Genomic DNA, 12,359 nt, shown 5'->3' on the forward strand with positions numbered 1-12,359 from the left:
TTATTAAGTGTTTTGAGAAAAGCCAAGACACAGTGATTCTAGGACCCAGAGTGTTCTGGGAAATGATATCACTTCCCTGAAGCTCAATGTCTGTGCTTCTCTGAAGTCAAGTGCGGTGTTGTTACCAGCACTTGTCTGTTTGTACAGTTTCTGCAGGATTTGTGTTGGGACTCTTCAATGACCTTTCGACCCTGTAGAAAAAGAAATAGAACTTGTAAGTCACCACCCCTTCTGCAGGTGTCCATTGGAGTTCAAAGCCACAGTTGTTGAAGCGCAAAGCCGCATGCCAGTGGGATGTATGAAAAACCAGCCTCTTTCATTGGACCCATCCAATTCCCTCTGAAATGGATTATCCCCTAGAAAGCGTCAGCAATTTTCTGGAATAAGAAATTCCTTATAAAATTTTGTTGACACTCATAATTTGTACGTCATCATTGGTCAGAAGTTCAGAGTAACAATCCAAGGTCCAGGTCAAGTGGAAGTCTTTTATGTCATCACTCATGCCCCATGCTCCATCCATCCATCCATTGGGACCATACTCTGTGCAGAGCGTTAGTGCTGCATAAGCAGTCTCTTCAGCTATTGGGCACAATTCTGGACGGGTTGCCACTCTGGCACAGGATACCTGCATGCTGGCACTCATTTTGCTCACCTCGGAACGATGACAGGTAGAGTCAACCCCACCTGGTATTAATTCAACAGCCGAGCAGAATTTGAACTCGGGATCATAGGATCCCAAGCCCACCACCCCAATAATTAAGCCAATACCAGGCTGACATGCTCCATGGTTGAGTACATTACCAGGGTTCAGATAGAACCGAGCCTCAGCAGATAGCAATCAAGTCAATCACTTTGTAATTCAATGGTGCTGTTTATCACTTCATTCTTCTCTGTGTCAATTTCCCTTTTGCTGGAGCCACCTATTGTATCACAAGGTGGCAGGAAAACAAGCTGGAAGGAATTAATTAAATAAACATAGAGGACTACCCTCATCAAAAGGATTTCTTCTAATTAATTTAATTTACGATAAATCATTTCAAGTGTTTGTGTGTTTGTTTGTTACTGTTTCATGGCCGAACCATAGCACTTGGAGGCCCCAAATTTTGGCTGTAGGTATTTCAGAATCTCGGCAAGGTGATAAGCTGCTGTAAGTTAGCATTGAAGGCCGTTTTGAGGCCACCAAAGGCCACAATGAAGTGTATATTGGGATTTGGGGTCAGGCAGTGCTGCCGCTGACCTGCAGGCAAAAGGTAACGACCACGAGGCTAATAACTCCAGAGCTTTTCAATATCCATCACATCCTGAAACCACCATCAGGAGAAAGTCACCCAGCCAGGAAGAACTGGGTTCCTTGGGAGCTTCCTTGAAAACATGAAATGCCCTGCAAGATTTTCATCGAAAATAAATCACACGATCTCCCAACAGTATGTGCAAAGAAAACTTTTCACCTAGTTGTAACTTTTCATTGTAACTAATCAACACATTCGTTTTGCAGCATCAATGTGCAATGGCAAACCACCGAATGCCTTATTCACATTCACAAACTTTCTGTTCTATCATGATATCGTGAGGGAGACTGAGAGTGGTTCTGTGACTGCAAATGCAGAGTCTGTTCATTCTACGTCACGGTTCATTATCCTTCTTCTGGAATGAAACACACACAAGTGCTTCAGTCGAAAAACCATCACAGATTCTGGCAGTTCACTTCCATCAAGGTTTTTGACATCGAATCAAAGCAGCTGAGTTCATTGGCCATTGTCGTTATTATTTGTGAGATTCCTTTTCATGGCAGGACCTCCCTGTCGGTGGTCTCGTGCCCCTCCATACAGTCTTTCGAGAGAACTGCTCATCGTTGCTTCATGTTCTCTTTCATACCCACCTTGGCTTTCATTTAATCTTTCTGTCCTGTTAATAACAACACCACCACCACTCCCCCATTACTCAATCACCATCCACACCTTTCCTTTATACCACTCATACCCTCACGTGCCACAATGCCTCTGTCTCACCTTTAATTGTATGTCAACCTGTGAACCTGCTGCTCTGTCATGTAGCTCCTCCATGAGGCTTGGTTGCTGTATCCCAAAGAAAACGACTCTTTTTCATCAATTACATTCAATTAATAGGCGAAGCAGCGAAACACAGAAAAGGATTTTCGATGTTAATTTACCCCCGTGAACAGAAATGTACAATATAGATCGAATTAATCTATAACATCAGTACAATGTGAAAATACCTAGAGTCCTCACTGATACGTTAGTGTGTAAACACAATAAAATTATCAATGTAACCATTTTATCAGGATGATCTGGAATTACACACACTCATCTCTAAGCTGTCAAACCAAGGTGTGTGTGTGTGTGTGTGTGTGTGTGTGTGTGTGTGTGTGTGTGTGTGTGTGTGTGTGTGTGTGTGTGTGTGTGTGTGCTGTCCTTTGGATGGATGTTAAATTGGGAATCCTGTCTACCGGCATTAGTTGGTGGACGTTAAAGATCTCATGGTATCTTTCACCCGTGAAGAGAAGGTGAGCTATTGCCGGCACCCTGAACAAATTACAAATTCGTGCCCTAACTACGAATGTGAGTGGGATGGCAAACCGCAAAGCATTACCCGAGGCGTGTGTGTGTGTGTGTGTGTGTGTGTGTGTGTGTGTGTGTGTGTGTGTGTGTGTGTGTGTGTGCGTGTGTGTGTGTGTGTGTGTGTGTGTGTGTGTGTGTGTGTATATATATATATATATATATATATATATATATATATATATATATATATATATATATATATATATATATATATTATACTTTACAATTAATTATCTTTACATATATATTATACTTTACAATTAATTATTATACTTTACAATTATATATATCACCGGGAGTAGTGGCGTGCGCTTGTAATCCGGCGACTTGGAGGATCGCTTGATAATCCGAATACTCGGAGGCTTGGGTTGGAGGATCGCTTGAGGACAGGAGCTCTGCACTGGGCTGTGCTATGAGAGGGTGTAGAGCAGCCCGGTATCATGGCGAAACCCAATACCTGTGTCGTAAGAGGCGACCTGGGTTGCATTAGGAAGGGCATCTGAAGTAAAACCTGTGCCAAATCAGCATGTGGATCATAATCGATGATCCACTGTCGTGAACACACACACACACACACACACACACACACACACACACACACACACACACCAGGGCATATTCATACGCTGGTGGACCAGCACATCACATCTCTGGGGGCCGAGGTTCCTCCGAGATCCCTTGTAGATTAGCCTCGGTCCGCAAGGTGCCCAGTTACCATGTGTCACTGCAGGAGTCTCGGTGAGACAGAGGCTGTATACTGGTAGGAGAGACTTACAATACATACATATAGATACTGTATACATACAAACACATACACATCTTCCTCCATACTCTTTCAGCCAAAGAAAGCTGCATAAAGCAAAAGCTACACAACATAAGCCCTTTGCTGTTTCAAACTCTACCCAGGATCCTCTGCAGCTGCAAAAATCACAAGTAGTTCATACATGAGAATCCCAATGTTACAGCCCACCCTCAGCTTTGCGCAAGCCAATTAAATTTTTCTTCAGGTCCAAATCCATATCCGGCCAATCAGTGGAATATAAAACATAACCTAATCAGCCTGGCAGAGGTATGTGCTCTACCATGTGCCCTTCGAGTATTTAATGTAGATTCCGGGAGATGTATAATATGAAGCAGAAGGAAATTGATATAGGATGGGATAGTGTTGAGGAAATATACCCAGGACTAAGCAATGCACTCTTTCTATCCGATGAGGGCCTTGAAAATGGCCGTTCAGGCCTTGACGTCACCAAACGAACAACACAGAACGAGAAGGAATGAACACGAAATATTGCACGGGATGAAACAGCAACACATTGACGAATGACACACACAAAACACGACAAATCCGGTTCGGAAAACTCAGCTTTGCTGAGGTGGAACCGAGCAGCTGGAATTTCACCGTGAACGTGCGGAGAACCCAAACTGGTCGTGATGTCTTTCCACATCCACGATACGGTGTGTTTGTGCAGTTTACCGACGAATGAATGAACACGCCATTCGAACATGAGCGTCACGTCTGGACTCTGGATCGCAGGTTTCAAAGCGAGATTCAAGATGGCGTCCAGTGGCGTCCGAAGCTCGATGTAGTCAGTTCAATGGACATCAGTGAGCCAACGTGATGCACGTGCTCCACGTTATGGATCCACCTCCTTCCATGTTACAGTATTTTGTTTCACTTGCTACTCTTTCTATTAATTTGTCACTTCTTCACACTGTCAGTCATCGATGTCGTCCTCACACCATTCCAGTATCGCTTTCTGAGTGTGTTGCCGAAGGGATTACTTTGAGAAAACATTTCTCACCTTGAGCAAGCCTGATATGTTGTGGACATGATGTGTGTCTGGAAAAGAGGACGTGTCACATGTACCTACGACATGAAGAAAACAAGCTCAAATGAGCTAAGATCCTCGTCCTCTTAATGATGACGGCATAAAAACGAATATGACGTCATTGTGATGTATCAGGTTTGCGATAAATTATCTGTGCTAATGCCCGGCTTGATTCCCACAAACAAAATTCAAACAGCTTGCCTAGTTTCGGAGATAATGGTATAGGCGATTTCCATTAGCGGCGATATTATGACGTCAACTTTTTTTTTCTCGGAAGAATTTCCAAAATCGGAGATGGTTACTGCTTGTGTGTGGGCTTTCTGCATATACGTGACAAGTTTCACGAAGATCCGATGAAAACTCTGGGTTGTGAAACAACAAATGTCAAAAAATAGGAATGACGTCAGAAAAATTGATATGACGTCATAGTGATGTATCATATGTGCGGGAATTCATGTCTGCTAATGCCCTGTTCAATTCCCACAAACAGGATTCAAAAAGCTTGCCTAGTTTCGGAGATAATTTTTTAGGCGATTTCCATTAGCGGAGATATTTTGACGTCATAACTTTTTTCTAGGAGGAATTTTCAAAATCGGAGATGGTTACTGTCTGCGCGGGTAGTTTTACATATATATGCCAAGTTTCAGGAAGTTTCGATGAAAACTGTAGGCTGTGAAACAAAAAAGTCCACAAGACGAAGATGAAGAACAACAACGTGAGTAAGATTAGAGATCCTCCAGGAGGATCTAAAAAAAAAAAGTTTAAATAATTGGAGAAAACAAGTGTGATTGGAAACGATTCAGCGCCTCGCTTTCCAATAAGCAATGACAGGTCACTCCAGAATATGCACCATATTGCAACTACTTTGTGTAGTTTTTGATTGAAACAGCAATGTTTTGTTTTTTAGGGCCAGGTTGCTTACCTTTGGTGATATTTCAGTTTCCATTTCAGTTGTCGAGCTCGAACGTCTTGTGTGGGGTTCGCAACAAGGTCACAACAGGACGGTGTGTGATAATGTGCTGCACCATTAGGTGGGGGGTAATTGTAAAAACGGTAGACTGCCCCCCATGAACGTTGTGGGTTCAAATCCAGCTAAGGTGGGAGGATTGAGGAATTCGATTTCTGCCATTTGGATATTGATAAAATTCAAGGGAAAGAAAAATGTTCCAATCAGTAATAAATAATTAAACAAATAACAAACAGCTGATCCACGAATGACTTGAGTGGGAATGCGAGTGATGCCATCTCACACTGCGTGGTTGGCTCTTAAGCATCCTCGGAAATGGAATACATCAAATCAGTAGATTAAAAAAACTATTCGCAAAAGCACCAAAAAAAATACCAAGAGTGTTGGACTGACCACAAGCAACAAATACAAGGAAGGTACTCAGAAGGCAAATCTGGGCACACCATATGGTCAAGCCAGCATTTCTGCCCACACCATTTGGCCAAGCCAACGTGTGTATTTTGAACAAATAATGGAAATGCTTGAACCCAACAACATCTTGACCAAATGTATTGTATGTACAAAAAAGGTGGTGTTTGAGGTGGTGTTACACAAAGGAAAGGTATTGTTGCGAATTCGCGCCCGCCGCGTGCAGACGGTCACGTGACTCGAATCGCGGCATGTCGCCCACCGGACGGACAATTCAGTCGTGACACTCTTGGACAAACGCCGGGAGCTAGTCACGGGTGGGGGTTTAACCCCACCACGATCATGCCAATTGCCCACCCGCGCAGGATAGGGTTGCTCGCCAAATTCGATCTACCCAAGTACCTGCGCGGATGGTCGACCGGGCGATCGTACCACGCCACAGGTCGACCCTGGACACGAACCGCTTAAGCGGTCCGTTCCGTGCTACAGTGATAACCGAGCGGTGTTATCGTCGGCCTTGATGGTTCCGATTAATTACCGGGTGTATTAATCCCACTACGAACCCTTTACGTGAAGCAGGATGGAGGGTCAATTAAAAGTAAGGAGACGAAGCGAAACGGGCACAGTTCAACATGCAAGCACTTTATTTACACGACACACGGAGAGCACACATATACAGCCATACACAAAAAGCAAATGCAAGAAGAAAAGCAGTTAAAACCGACTACGCGCACACACGGCAACACTTAAACAGTTCTACTTTACGAGACACGGCGCCACAAGATCCATACAAAAACCCCGAAAATAAAATGGTGACTTCCCTTTGGGACCGTCGAGTCCCTCTCCCACGTCCGTCGGTGTGGTCGCGCCTGGCCGCGATTCCGATCCCTGGCGTGGTAGGCGAGTCCTCTCCAGCGTGCCTCGCACCGGCACATGTTGGCCGCTCGACGCCACGGACGGGGTTTCCGGCGCTATCCCAGTGCAGATAGAAAGGGGGGGGGAAACGTAGTTGCTCGAGGTCGCGGTGTGTGGAATGGCAGACGCTCCGTCCCGCCAGCGGGGTCTCGGGACTGCCCCACAGAAGACCAGGCCAGCGGCCACCATGAAAAGAAGAGCGAGCCGAAAGAGGACAAAGAGAGCAAGAGCACCACCCAAAGCGCTCCGCCCGTGTCCGACTTTAATAGCCTGGGGCTCCGCCCTTCACTCCGCCCCCCTTTTCGGCTCTGCCTCCCCTCGAGCTTCTTGGAGAAGCTTCTCGAAGGGGGCGTGCCCTCACGCTTTCCCTCCACCCCGCTCCGTCCGGGGGCGAGGCAGTCAGTTTTTGGCTTGGAGCCAGAGCATTATTCCCCCAAAAAGAGGCCCCCACCTTTTCTCACCTTTGACCTGCATCGCTCTTCCGCCACTCCAAAGCGCGGGGAAGTCAGACGGGAAAAATCCACACGCCATCGTTGTGCCTTCTTCTTTCCCTCCTTACGTTCTCGACGGTTTCCAACGTGGAAACCGTCGTAGTGTGGACCGTGGAGGATGGCGGTCGTCAGCGGAGGTAGTGGCGAAGATGGTGGTGGTTGTTGTGAGGGTAATTGTAGCGCGGTTGGCGTCGTGGCGTAGTTGGTGGCGGTTGTTGTTTGCGGGGAGGTTTGTCGTTTAAAATAACAATAGAAAAAAGAAAAACGGCTATCTCAAAGGATCGCAGCCCGAATGAATCACATAAATTCCCTCCAGACAATGGATTTGGGCTAATTACACATGTACTTAAGAGATAAATCACCTACAGGACCTGAATGGTGGTTTGCGAATTTCCACAGCCGTAACACTGTGTATACACGTGAGTGCACGCACACGCACACACCATATTATATGTGACACGTCACAGTGCCTTCAGAAAGTATTCACACCCCCTGATTTTGTCGCATGTTGTTGTGTTACAGCCTGAATTTAAAATGGATCAAATATATATTTTTTGTCACCGATCGACACAAAATACCCCGTAATGAAAAAGTGAAAACAAGTTTTTTTTTACAAATTAATCAAAAATGAAAAGCTGAAACATCTTGCGTCAATAAGTATTCAACCCCTTCGCCACGGCACTCCAAGTTGAGCTCAGGTGCATCCAATTTCCTTTGATCATCCTTGAGATGTCTCTACAACTTGATTGGAGTCCACCTGTGGACAATTCAATTGAATGGACACGATTTTGAAGGAAACACACCTTTCTATATAAGATCCCACAGTTGACAGTGCATGTCAGAGTAGACACTCCATGACGTCCAAGGAACTATCAGTCGAACTCTGAGATCAAATTGTGAGGAGGTAGAGATCTGGGGAAGGGTATAAAACAATTTCTAGAGGGTTGAAATTTCCGAAGAGCACAATGAGCTCCATCATTACAAAATGGAAAGAATATGGAACTACCCAGACTCTTCGACGATCTCGCTATCCGACCAAACTGAGCAACAGGGCACGAAGGACCTTGGTCAGGGAGGTGACCAAGAACCCAATGACCACTCTGACAGAACTACAGAGTTCCAAGGCTGAGATGGGAGAACCTGCCAGATGGACAATAGTCTCTGCAGCACTTTACAAATCTCGCCTTTACGGGAGAGTGGCCAGACTGAAGCCACTCCTGAGAAAATGACACATGATTGCACGCCTGAAATGTGCAAAAACGTGTGTGAAAGACTGTGAGAGCTTGAGGAAAATTATTCTGTGGTCCGATGAGATGAAAATTGAACACTTTGGCCTGAATGCAAAACACTTTGTGTGGCGGAAACCGAGCCAAGATCATCACTCATCTAACACCATCGCTACCATGAAGCATAGTGGTGGCATTATCATGCTATGGGGATGCTTTTTAGTGGCAGGGACTGGGAGACTTGTAAGGATGGAGAGAACAATGAATGGAGCAAAATACAGGCAAATCCTTGCGGAGAACCTGCTTCAGAGTGCAAAAGACTTTAGACTGTGGCAAAGATTTACGTTCCAACAGGACAATCCATTATTTCATTGGGACCTATCTCTGTGCAGATCGTTGGTGCTGCCTAAGCAGTCTCCTGCGCTTTTGGGCACAATCCTGGACGGGTCAACCACTCCGACACAGGATACCAGCAAGCTGGCACTCATTTTGCCAATCTCAGAAGTATTACAGGCAGAGTCAAACCCACCTGGTATTAATTCAACAGCCAAGTGGGTTGGGAACTCAGGATGCTAGGATTCTTAGCCCACCAATCCATTAAGCCAACACCAGGCCTATAATCTTTAATGTCCACCAACTAATAGTGGCAGAGAGGATGGGATGCCTGTTTAACCTCCATCCGAGGGACGGCACACACGTTGAAGAATCACCCTACCTGCTACCTAATCACCCTAATCAATTCAACCAACAAGAGGCAAACATACAACATGACGTCTCAAAAAGTTATGGATGGATTATAACAAAACTTAGTGAATGAGTTGGTAGGTGACCAGAATAAGCCAATTCGATTTTGATTTAGGTTTGGATTCAGATCTGACCTATCAGTGGGATACAAAACGTGCTGGAAAGGGTTTATCCTGGTGGATGCATCATTGTTCTGCTGAAATGTGAATCTCCCCAGTTTCAGATTCATGGCTGACTCAAGCAGGTTTTCATCAATGATTCTTCTGTACTTTGCATCGTCCATTATCCCTTCCAGCCTGACAGGCTTGCGAGTCCCTGTTGCTGATAAGCAGCTCGATAACACGATGCTGCCACCACCATGCTTGACAGTGAAGATGGTGGTGACTGGTTGATGTGCAGTGTTAGGTCTGCGCCAGACATAACACTTTGAATTTAGACCAAAAAGTTCAATTTTTGTCTCATCTGACCACAAAACGTTTCTCCATATGCCTGCAGTATCATCAAGATGTGTTTTTTTTTGCAAACTCCATAAAGCTTTCAGATGTGTCTATTTACCTGCGACATGTGGCAGGTCTACAAGAGCTTCGTATTGCTGCTGTTGTGGTGGTTCTTGTTGGGGGTCGATTTTTGAAATGTGCACCCATTGGGCGCACAGCTGCCGGACTCCACCCACAATTGTCGCTTGACCACCACCCACCATGGCACCCATATGAAATGATATGGCCGTCATCTTGATTTTTCTGGTGGGCTTAACACATTAGGTCTGTAGGCCTCTGCTGATTATACACTGCCATGGTTTGTTGTGTCAGATTTACATTGGCTTTATTTGGATCAAGTGTTACTCATGATGAGGGACACCAAAAAATTTAATCATATGTCAAATAAAAGTTATTAGTAGTAAGGTTTAATCAAGCACGTGTGATACGGGATTCCCAAAATCCATTCCTGTGCTAGTTTCGTTAACCATCATTCGATTTCCATCAGCATTGTTTGAGTCAAGTGTTTCGATGAGGGACATCAAAAAATTAAATCATATATCGAACAAAAATTCTTTGTTTGAGGAAAATTCCTGGCTCACAAAGACCGTCGCCATCCCTCCGCATCAGTGAGGCTGGTTCATGGTAAGTAAAACGAAATTTTATTTTGGATCTAAAATAAGATGAAATTCTAACACAAGGATTGTGATGCAAAGAAGTTTAAAAATATGAAATTTAAAATCAACGTCAATCTTCGGAAGATAATACAGAATAGCATGCTTCAAGTTTAAACTCCGGCCAGTTAAAATGGCAACTATTTCTGGGATCAAGTCGTGATTTGGGGACCATGCAAGATCAAAGTAAAACAAATGCATCGTTTTTGATAAAATAACATGACACTCATGGCAAAAAGAGTGAGCTTACCTTTGGAATTGTATTTTGTGTTGCAGGTTGTGACCACAATGCAGTCATTTTGTTCAGTAATGGCTTATTTCTTGCCACCTGTCCATGGAGGCCAGGTTTGTGAACGGAACAGGATATTGTTGATTTATGAACCCTGACCCCCATTGTGGACATTGAGCCTTGGAGATCTTTCAGTCATTGTTGTGACAGTGACATCCTGAACCAGTTTCCTGCTTGCCCGGCTGTTGAATTTGGATGGGTGACCTAATCTGGTTCGAGTCTGGGTGGTATGATACGTCTTCCACTTCTTCATGATGTATTTCACCGTACTCAAAGGGATAATGAGTGACTTTAAAATCTTATAACCCTCTCCTGAACGGAGTTTCTCCACCAACTTCTTTGGAAAGCTCCTTGGTCTTCATGTTTGCCTTGTTGATTGACCAAGTGAGTTGCATCTTATAACTCCTTAGATAAGCGGGGGAGCTTAAAATTTAAGTTAAACCACTGATTAGATACAGGTGAAACCTATTACACTTATTTTTTAACCTTTAAAACAAACAATTTGCTCCTGAAGTGATTTTGGGTTAATTAGGGAAAGGATTGAATACTCATGTAACTGAGAATCATTTGATTTTTCTCTATTAATCAAACATATTCACACTTTATCTGCATTTTTTTTTTACCTTTATCACATTAGAGTAGTTTGTGAAGACTGTATGTTCAATTTGATTTGAAAGCATCATTAAATAAATTCAGGTGGCATCAAAATGTGAAAACTTTTGCAGGCCACTGTACATGACATTCATCTAGCCCTGTACCTGGAAATATTCATCTCAGCTTTTTATCCGAAACCCTCGAGCTTACCGTCATCAGCAAGGTCATGTGCCATCAAAGAAAAGCACCGGTCATGACCCATAAAAGGTCATTTGATCATTATGTGGGGCGTTAAAAAGGCTCTTAGAGTGAGATACAGTAATCCAATGCACATCAATATTTTATTTAGGTTTTTAAATATAACTACGTAATTAACAGTAAAAAACATGAGCCTGGTGTTGGCGCAGTGGTTAGGGCAGCAGCTTGGGATCCTTGGGTCCTGAGTTCAAGCCCCGTTGAGCCACTGAATTAATACACCAGGGGGTTGACTCAGCCTGTCATCCTTCTGAGGTCGGCGAAATGAGTACCAGTGTACTGGGTCGGTGTATACCCCGGTTAAAATAGGTGTACCATATCCCTGTGTCGTAAGAGGCGACCAGGGTTGCGTCAGGAAGGGCATCCAGCGTAAAACATGTGCCAAATCACTATGCGGATCATACGGATGATCCGCTGTGGCGACCCCGAACGGGAGCAGCTGAAAGAAGAAGAAGAATTAACAGCAAAAAACATAAACATATTAATATTTATAGAAACAACTTTTAAAACTTTTTATGACATCACTCGCTCGGAATAATGTATCTCAATTGTGGAATGTTTGAGCCCCCAACGGATATATCGATACATGTGAGGGTTGGGGGTGGTGGTGAGAGATTTGAGAAAAAAAGTAATTGAAAGTTTTTAAAAGAGAGTCGAGGAGAAGGTGATGGGATTGAGGTGGGGAGAAAAGGGAAGCACAGTTTTGAGAAATGCTGAGTAAAGAAAGGGGAGGGAAGTAGAATGTATGTGGCACAATGGGAGAGGATAGGGGGAGTTAGGGTGAACAAGCAGGATACAAGGTGAAACACGACAACAACGGGGCTGAAATAACATGAAGGGAAAACTGAAGAGAAAATAGTGATGGAACAAAGAAGAGAAAGGTGGGTGGAAATAGAAAAGGGATGGGGG

This window comes from Eptatretus burgeri, chromosome 11 (genome assembly GCF_056783735.1).
Source record: "Eptatretus burgeri isolate ZD-2024b chromosome 11, Ebu_testis_v1, whole genome shotgun sequence".
NCBI lineage: Eukaryota > Metazoa > Chordata > Myxini > Myxiniformes > Myxinidae > Eptatretus > Eptatretus burgeri.